This window comes from Mandrillus leucophaeus, unplaced genomic scaffold (assembly GCF_000951045.1).
Source record: "Mandrillus leucophaeus isolate KB7577 unplaced genomic scaffold, Mleu.le_1.0 Scaffold128, whole genome shotgun sequence".
Taxonomy (NCBI): domain Eukaryota; kingdom Metazoa; phylum Chordata; class Mammalia; order Primates; family Cercopithecidae; genus Mandrillus; species Mandrillus leucophaeus.
In genome coordinates this window covers 5,033,689-5,043,930 of record NW_012101209.1, presented here as the reverse complement: position 1 = coordinate 5,043,930, position 10,242 = coordinate 5,033,689, and the positions used below count along the sequence as shown (strand labels likewise).

The 10,242-nt window shown below is 40.6% G+C and overlaps 1 protein-coding gene across 2 annotated transcripts in view; it reads right to left on the bottom strand.

The window, feature by feature from the left end:
- JAZF1 (JAZF zinc finger 1) overlaps positions 1-10,242 on the bottom strand; it is a 271,472-nt gene that overhangs the window by 51,136 nt on the left and 210,094 nt on the right. The window lies entirely within an intron of this gene.

The following is a 10,242-nucleotide window of genomic DNA, read 5'->3' as shown; positions in this document are numbered from 1 at the left end:
CAAGCTAGGCTCACTGCAGCCTCAATCTCCCAGGCTCAGGCGATCCTCCTGCCTCAGCTCCTGAGTAGCTGGGACCATAGGCACATGCCTCTGCACCTGGCTAATTTAAAAAAAGCTATTTGCAGAGACAGGGTCTCCCTGTGTTACCATGGCTGGTCCCGAACTCCTGGGCTCAAGCGCCTCAGGCCTCACCTGTTTTGGCCTCCCAAAGTGCTGGGATTATAGGCATGAGCCACTGTGCCTGGCCTGAACTTTTAATTTACTATTTAGTTGGCAAGTACCGTGTATTAGTAACCAAAGGTGTATTTATGTTTCTGTAATGCGTATTTATTACACAGTTATTCCAGAAATGGTTTCATTTTTCTTTGATTTAAAGAAAAAGCCAATTTTTATATTTGCAGTTACTTCATAATTTTAATTTTATGGTTTTACTTTCCAAAAGGGGCCTATTCATCTCCCGGCTGCGGGGGGAACCGTTCCAGGTTAAGGTGCATGGCCCACAGGTGGTGGCAGTACCCCATCTAGCCCTTCAGAACCAACTCCAGTCAAGATCCCCTTGGTAGCTCACTCACAACTAAGTTGTGACATTTTAATTGCATGCTTTTAAATATTAACCATTTGTCAAGTTTTGTTAGTCTTAATAATTTTCCTATACACACAACATAGCATATTTTGAATTATATATACTGGTATTACAGAAACCAAGTGGCTTTAATTAAACACTTTTTTCAAAGAATGCTTCCTTTTAATGGCAGTGAAATGCTGTTCATAGCATCTAAGTGCTCTGCCAAAACTAACTTCATCATGGTGAATTTCAGGGAGACTTTCAACACAATAATGGTCCAGAACTTGGTGGAATATTAGAAAGTAACCATTTAAAAGGGTGGGGGCCTGCTCAAGATATGGGAGTCACGATCACGTCTCAAAAACACCATCCTACATTGACGGCCCAGCATCAGTCCCCGTAACTGTTAGCACCCTGTTAGTACAGCCTGGATAACCCCAGACAGTTCTGTCTAGAGGAGGATAGCTGAGGATGCACCACCAGAAACATATCGAGGGCCTTTCCTGCCCCTGAATTTAAGACTCTAGGCAGTCATTTTCAAGTCAAACATTCTGAGGAGACTTTTTACTATACAGTGACACAGCCTATCTTAGAGAGCTCACACGAAAACAGATCACACGAAAAGCACCACTTTATTTGCCAGAAAGAAGTCTGCTTGACTTTTATTTTTTATTTAAAAATTTTGATAGTTTTGAAATAGGAATCTATTTGAAAAATAAAAATGCATCCAGTCTCAGGCTGCAAGGAAACATCTTAGCTGGTAGACAATGTCAGGGACCAACGACTCCATTCACAATTATTCAGGTTCCCTGAGAATGATTTGTCCTGGGGCCTATACCTATTTAGAATACTCTAGCTGCCTTAAAATGAAACTGAAGAATTGGGGTACTGAGATAGAAAACACAGTCCATCATGAGATCAGTAGATGTCAAATTCATATACAGTTGTCCCCCAACCAGCTTTAGTTTCTTATGGTTGATTTTACCTATGTGTTCTATACCAAACAGAGCCTAATTGACTTGGTTTTTAAAAAAAATACTTATTTAGACTAGTGGAATATGAAATAAATCTTTGATCTGATAAGACCAACCCAACTTGTTACTGCTAAAGATGAATTAACACCAGTCCAATTTTCCAAGGAGGAACTGTGTAATTTTGGTTGCAAGGTGCCAGACATGCACAATCCCTTTGTCCATGGTCCCAGAAAGGTTCCAGCAACCTCAGTTTCTCCCTGCCTGCCAAACACCGCTTGTTCTGAGTGCATTTACAACATCTGATGCAAGTCCTGGGACAGGAGCAGTGAGATTCTGCCCCTCGTCTTTTTAGCAGAAACAAATTAGCTCAAAGCATTCTCAGTTTTCTGCAGGTTCTTTAACGCTGTGCAGCTGGGTGTGCTTGGGGATCATTTTATTGTTAAAACTTCAGCCACATGGAAAAGACATTAAAACAAGTTTGCTGCCGTGATACTCAGAAAGATGAAAGGGCTTCTCTGATTTTAATATGCCGTGTTGTAGACTGGTGGTGGCAGGGGCGGGGGCGTGGAGAAAAGGTGTCTTTGGAAATATATGAGTTTGTCTGGGCTGTGAATTCTTCAGGTGCTAAATCTACATCACCTTCATAAGGGAGGTGTATGGCAGTCTTGGGCGTCTGTTTGTTTATTCATGTTTTCAGTAGAATCCACACCACTTTCCAGGCTTACAATATGTTGCTCTCTTTAGCACTCATATTTCAGTTCTGGTTTGTGCTTCCAAAGGAAAATTACTGAGAAGTGTGCACTGATGGATGTTGGCATATGAGCGAGCTCTGGACGTTGGCTTAAAAAGATGGCATTCTTTCTTGGGGAGACAGGGTGTGAGCTGCACAGTCTTAATATGTGCTCTTTAAAACAACTTTACCTTGTGATCTTTTTTGGTATTTTTTTGGACGATGCAGAGACCCCTGCTGGGACAAAGAAAAAGCAGCTAGGACCTAGGACCAATGCCTCACCACTAACCGTGTTGCTAGCACGAAGGGAAATATGACTGTAAAGACCTTTGAGATTTCTTGTGGGAATTCTTAACAATGGACATACTATTTTTATTGAGTTTGATTAAACAACACAGTTAACAGTAGAGATGAAATTCAGGTTTTTAACTAAATGTAAATGGTCAAGTGTGGTATAGGATCATTCTGCATGAACAGTATAAAAAATAACACAGAAACACTGAATTATTGGCTTTCTGTTAGCACAGATATTAAATCTGAGGATTTAAGTGCCTGCCCATCAGAGAAACCGGATTACTTAGAGTTTCTGAGGATGTGCTCAACATGGACTGAACCTGGGTGGCTTTAATTTTCTTTCTTGTAATATTCTCAACGTAAGGAAGCACCCTTTATCTCATGGGAAACAAAATATTTTGGGTATTGGAAGACGTAGGTGCTGTAAGTTCTATCAGAAACACTTTCAGTCATTAACCAATTCTCAACTGTGTCACTGGACTGAGAGTTTGGCAAGAGTGCTTCTTTATCTTGTCTTCCCTGCTCCTATTCTCTACTTAATATGTCCCGTAACTGTTTTATTTGTCCATGTTACTGCTTCCTTAGTGTTCCTATGCTAAGGATAAAGAATTCCGCCTACTGTCTTTCTTCAATGAAGAGGAAATTCCAGAGATTTTCAAACTCAGACTACTGCATGTATTTACTTCATTGTTCCTAAATGAATTGTTTGTAACAGAGGAAATGCTATTTGCTAGTTCAAAGAGTGACTGGAAGTTGTGGACTCCTGTTCTTTATTGCTGCCTGAGCCACCACTCTTTTGTTTCAATTGAGGTAAGATTTACACACAGTGAAACGCACAAATCTTAAGTGTATACTTGTTTTTTTCTGAGACGGGGTCAGTGAAATGCACAAATCTTAAGTGTATACTTGTTTTTTCTGAGACAGGGTCTCACTCTGTCACCCAAACTAGAGTGCAGTGGCACAATCACAGCTCACTGTAGCTGTGACCTCCTGGGCTCAAGCCATCCTCCCTGCCTCATCCCCAAGTAGCTGGGACTACAGGCATGTGCCACCACGCCCAGCTAATTTTTCGATTTTTGTAGAGACAAGGTCTCACTATGATGACCAGGCTGGCCTCAAACTCCTGGGCTCGATTAATCCTCCCACCTCAGCCTCCCATGCTGGGATAACAGATGTAGGCCACTGCATCGGGCAGGCATATAATTGGATGAGTTTGATAAATGTATACATTTGTGAAACCAACATCCCAATCAAGACACAGAATATATCCATCATTCAAGAAAGTTCCCTTGTCCACGCCTTCCTCCTCACATTCTCACATTAACTACGGTTCTGATTTCTGTCGCCGCAGGTTGGTTTGCCTGTACTTGAATTTCATGAGTACCCTTTGTGTCAGGCTTGTCTTGCTCAGCATAATGTTTTTGAGATTCATCCATTTTTTTGTGTGTGTATCAGTACTTTCTTTTTATTGCTAAATTATACTCCACTATCTGGATATATCAGTTTATCTACCCATTTATCTGTGGATGAACTACTCATCAGTTTGGGGCTACTGCGAATAACTGCTATGTACATCCTTGTACCTGTCTTTTGTGGATACATGTTTTCATTCCTCTTTGGTAAATACCTAGAGTGGAAGTGCTGGGTCAACATCACTCAGCTCTGTGGCTCTGAGGAACCTACATCACACCTCTGTCCATTTCACTCTCTGCTGGGCAGAGGGATAATGAGATCTGCTGCCCTCTCCCCTCAGAGCAGGTTTGAGGACATTCTCCGCTCTGCACAGGAAGGAGGGAAGGGAGTTTCAGAGACACTGTAGTCAAAACTCCCCCAGTTCTAAAGACTTTGAGATACCCTTTACATGGCCCTCTGACCTTGATTTAAATCTTACCAGTGGGATGTTCAAATCTACACACCTTAAAGGGAATCTGAAATGTAAAAGGACCCTAAATTGGGTGGCACAAAGGGGTGTCCCCCCAGTCCCAACTGTGACAATGGTCGGGGCTATGTGGGCACATCCTTCAACAAGAGAGGGGACAGAGCTCCTTCACCAGTGTGTTCACCTGCTGGAAACATCCAGTGCTCTGTTTCTTAGTACTCTGAGCCTCCACAGTTAAAAGGGTTATTGCTACCTTTACTAAAATAACAAAAAGGACATAAAAGTTGGTCAACTTGCTACATCTTCACTTCTGCCACCCCTGGTTATAAAATGATAATCTTAAATGCTTCTGTGTTAATAACAACGGTGTCATGTCCCCCCATTTCTAAATTGGGTTGTCCTTTCATTATTGAGTTGTAGGAGTTCGTACATATTCTAGATATGAGACATTCATCAGATACATGGCTTGCAAATATTTTCACCTATTCTGATTGCCATCTCAATTTCTTGATAGTGTCCTTTAAAGCACACATTTGTTTCGTTTTGACGAAGTCCAACTTCTGTTTTTTTTTTTTTTTTTCCCTTTGGTCCCATAGACACTTTAGATATAGCGTTTGTATCCACTCTGACAAGAAAATGAACCCATCTCCTTCCTGAAAATGTATCCATGTCCAGAGTGGTCATTAGCAAATACCACCTGTAATGCACATTCCTGGAATCAGCCTTCTCTGAGGTTAGTGCAGACTAAAAATAAATATGCACAAGCAGCCCTGGCTAGGGCTGGTGAAATATTGTCTGCCCAAAAGGGCTGGATTCAGCTTACAGCAAAAAATGTTTTGATTTACAGGTGCTACCTAGCTATTTCTAGAAGCCCTAACTAACCTGACTACATAAGCCATTTCCACCAATTGCAGTCAACAGTTCCTGAACACATGGGGCTTACTTACTAATGCAGGGTATTTTGAAAGCAGAGCGGGGATATTTCTATGCTAATTTATTTTCTGAACTGGTGGTTTAAATAGAATCAGTGTTAACACAGCAGTTGTTCCTGGCCCTATCCTTATTTAATTAATCCTCCCAATAAGGTAAACACTGCCTCCATTATACAGATGAGGAAACTGAGGCTCGAAAACGTTTAAGTTCATCTGTCTCTCAAGCAGCAGAACCAAGATTTGGATTGAGACCCCTTTGGTGTCCAGGACTCTTAGCACTTTACTTCTGTGCTCCCAGAGTTCGGGAGGGTCTCCCAGAAAAGTCTAGATCTGCATACCACCTTTAGTCAATGCATCCAGGTCTGCTCACTAATTCCCTAACCTGACACATTCCATAATCATGGACTATAAAATTGTTTGCCCAAATCACTTTCCCTGTGATCTCACCTTATTCCAACTCCTTTGGAACTGACATTTGCCCTGCAATTATCTATGACATTTTATGAGTGTGAATATACATCTTTCAATTGCATTAAAACAGTGTAGAATGACCCCATGTGTATTTCCATACTGTCTTATTAATCATCTGTGCTAATGTAGCCCATATGTGTATACATCATGTTCATTAGTTGTCTGTTCCACAGGCATATGTAGCCTGCTTCTATTAAGGGTTGTAAGTTCTAAACCACAAGGGCTATGCCTTATGCTTTTCTGTATCCCCAGTACTTGGCACAGTGCCTTATAACAAGATATACATGTTCATTGCAGCACTATTCACGATAGCAAAGACATGAAATCAACCTAGATGCCCATCAATGATAGACTGGATGAAGAAAATGTGGTACATATACACCATGGAATACTATGCAGCCGTAAAGAAGAACAAGATCATGTCCTTTGCAGGGACCTGAATGGAGCTGGAGGCCATTACCCTTAGGAAGCTAACACAGGAACAGAAAACCAAATACTGCATGTTCTTACTTATAAGTGGGAGCCAAGTGATGAGAAAGAACTAACTGATGAGAGAACACATGGATACATACAGGGGAATTATACATACTGGGGCCTTTCGGAGGGTGGAGGGCAAAAGGTGGGAGGAGGGAGAGGATCAGAAAAAATAATGGGTACTAGGGTTAATACCTGGGTGATGAAATAATCTGGAAAATAAACCCCCATGACACAAGTTTACCTATGTAACAAACCTGCATTTGTACCCTGGACTTAAAATAAAAGTTAATAATACTTGTCTTGTGTCCTATCAAATATTAACAAGGATCAAATTACATGGTGAATGTGAATGCTTTTGTGCACTATAAGGTTCGAAAAAGATTATGATTACAGATCACCACTGACTTGTTTTTATTTATTTATTTATGACGAAGTATTACTCTGTCACCCAGCCTGGAGCACAGTGGAGCAATCTTGGCTCACTACAACCTCCGCCTCCCAGGTCCAACTGATTCTCATGCCTCAGCCTCCCAAGTAGCTGGGATTACAGGTGTGCACCAACACGCCTGGCTAATTTTTGTATTTTTAGTAGAGACGGGGTTTTGCCATGTTGGCCAGGGCATGAATTCCTCTTTGGTAAATACCTAGAGTGGAAGTGCTGGGTCAACATCACTCAGCTCTGTGGCTCTGAGGAACCTACATCACACCTCTGTCCATTTCACTCTCTGCTGGGCAGAGGGATAATGAGATCTCGAACTCCTGACCTCAGGAGATCTGCCCGTCTTGGACTCCCAAAGGGCTGGGATTACAGGTGTGAACCACTGCACCTGGCCAATTTGATTGTTTTCCTCAAGTCAAAAAAAGGTTTTGTTTGGGAAGGTTTTTTCTAAGTGGTATAGCTGTGGAAAAATAAATCCCATTTCCTTGTTGCCATCCTCACTGCAACACTTTCAGTAGCAAGAAGAGATTAAAAATAAGTGGCTGCAGAAGATGCTGGGGAAGCAGAATTAGCCATAAGACTCGACCATGATACTCAGGCAGAGGAATAAAGGTTTTACTGGTCAATCAAAAAGGAAGAGGAAGCGACAAAGACTAGAACAGAGTAGTATATAAACAAGCAAATGACCTACAGAATGCAGGCAGAGAATATAGCAACATCTTCTCATTCTCCAGCTACAAGAGCGGGAATTTATGTGAAAAGGAAAATGTAGATCAGATCAATAGGAAGATTTTAGGGAATGTTGCTTAGGTATCATGCAGACATCCAACTCTTTAGGGAGAGTTTTTTAGAAAAACCAAATCACAACCTCAGGAATTCACAAGTAGATCACGACATTCAGTCAGGTTGAAATATTTCACTTTCCTCCCTCATTTTCCACTATTAAACAGAACAGGATTTCTCTGAGATTTTTCCTTCCATTTTGTTCTTTTCTTTTGGGTAGGTGGGGGATGTATATTAGTTTATACTTTATTTTGCTTATCTTTTTTCTGTCTGGAATTTTTTGTCCTTACCAAGCCTGTTTATTTCATTTTCTAACAATAAAGGCATGAGGGAAGAGCTCACCTTAACTCCATTCAGATAGAGCTTCTAAATGCCAAGCAAAGTTCTGTCAGTCCTGTAAGTCTGTATTGCAGAGTAATGTTCACCCCAAGGGAAAAATTAATACTATATTATTTAAAATAATTTGCTGTGTATTAATAACTCCTAAAGTTTTCAATATCTTTATAATCTGAACAATTTATTGTAAAAGCCATAAAGAAATATTTTGTAAAAGGCCATACCAAAAGACACAGGAATATGAGGTAAAATAATATAAAATTTAAGTTTCTGCATTGTTTTAAGAATCTAAACAAGAAAACCTAAAAATTGGTTTAATTTCCTTGGGTGCCTTTCTCTGGTTTAATACTTGAATTTTCCCCCCCAGAGTATGCCAAAATAGATATACCAATATTTTCCAGGAGTAACTATGTGGTGCTACTAGAACCGGAAACCCAGCCAGCTCTTTCCACCGCTTCGCCATTAAGACATGAGTGAGCATCTGTCAGTCCCACTGGGTTCATCCCGGAGGCCAAGGAAACAGATTACAATAATCTTTCTCCAGACAACGTGGAAATATGTTCAAAATTCAAGCTAGAAGGCACACAAATACTACAACGAGATGGGCCACGTTTTAAAACAGTGGTTTCTTAACTCTGGTTGTAGGTTAGAACTACCCACCCAAAAGCGTTTTTAAAAACTCCCAGTGCCCAAGCCCCATCCACCAACTGAATCAGAGTGGCTGCAGGGGAAGCCCAGGCAGAGGGAGATTACAATTTTTTCCAGGTGATTTCAACGTTCATCCTGATCGAAGGTCACTGTATTAAGAGGTTCAAGGGGGAAATATGGGGGGAGGGGGGACAAATTACTTTCTTAACTAAGCTGTAGGCAATAATAACTAAGGCAACCTGCTCTCTAATGACGGACGCAAAAGCAAATAGGCCTTTGCTACAGGATGACCTCACACCACAGGTCAATTAATTTGATGGAAAGAGATCCATTCAACTCTTTTTAGGGCCAGTAATTCTATATCTTCCAATCATATGGACTAAGTTGCTTTAATTATAAAAAGAAAGACAAGCTCATTTCAGAAAATGTGGGAAAAGAAAAAGAAGAAAATAACATTCATCTTCCTACCATATTAAGGTAGATAACCATGGTTAACTTCTCTGAAGTAAAAGATAAAATTTAGATCACGGGTCAGGTGTGGTGGCGTAATCTCAGCACTTTGGGAGGCTGAGGCGGATCACTTGAGGTCAGGAGTTCAAGACCAGCCTGGTCAACATGGCAAAAACCCGCCTCTACTAAAAATACAAAAATTACCAGGTGATGTTGATGCGCACTTGCGGTCCCAGCTACTTGGGAGGCAGAGGTGGGAGAATCTCTTGAACCAGAGAGGTGGAGATTGCAGTGAGCTGAGATCACACCACTGTACTCCAGCCTGGGTGACAGAGTGAGACTTTGTCTCAAAAAAATAATAATAATAATAATAATTGAGATTATATTGCTTATGCAGTTTTGAAATGGGATCTTCTCGTGTAACAATATAATGTAAAAACCTTTCCTACAACATTGTGGTGAGTGGCTACAAAGCAGTCCATTGCTTGAAATGGTCATTATTTATTTATTGGTGATTGACTTTAGGTTTATTCGCAGACACATGGATCCACGATTCCTTGAACTACAAACTAAGTAAGATTAACCTGGTAAATACTGAAAGGAAAAAACAGTGGTATAATGGTAAAGTGAGGCAGGGAAGGTCCTGATATGTAGCATTTGCCAATTTCACTGGTGTAAATACTCCCACCCTGGCCAATTTCAAGGTAACAGTTTAGCAAACAGCTTGCAAACCTGATTATTTAACAACTGGCTATCTGGAGTCAGCTGACCCTTAGAGAAACCCTGGCTGAACGAAACTGTTAAGTCCTTCTGTTACGACATGCTGTTTGAATGGTAGAGCTGTGTGAAAATGGAAGTTACGGTGAATGAAGTCAAACCAAGGTTTCAGTAACTTAACGTATTTTGAGTTTGCAGGTGTCAGGTTCACACACACTGTGGATGGTCTAATAAAGTTTTTTAAAAAGTATTAATGTAATAATAACGAATGTGGATAGAAAGTGTGGGTATACTAGAAAGAGCATATTCTTTGAATAGACAGACATGGATGTGTCGTTAACCTTATTAAGCCTCTATTTCTTTATCTGTACATGGGAATAATAATGTCTCAGTGAGGCTGGTGTTAAGATTACATACAAGGTCATACATAAAGAATACAGTAAGCACACATAGCAAACACTCCACAAGTGCTACCTGCCTTTCCCCCTAAGTAATTATACTCTAGATGTTACTTTTTTTTTTTTTTTTTAGACGAAGTCTTGCTGTC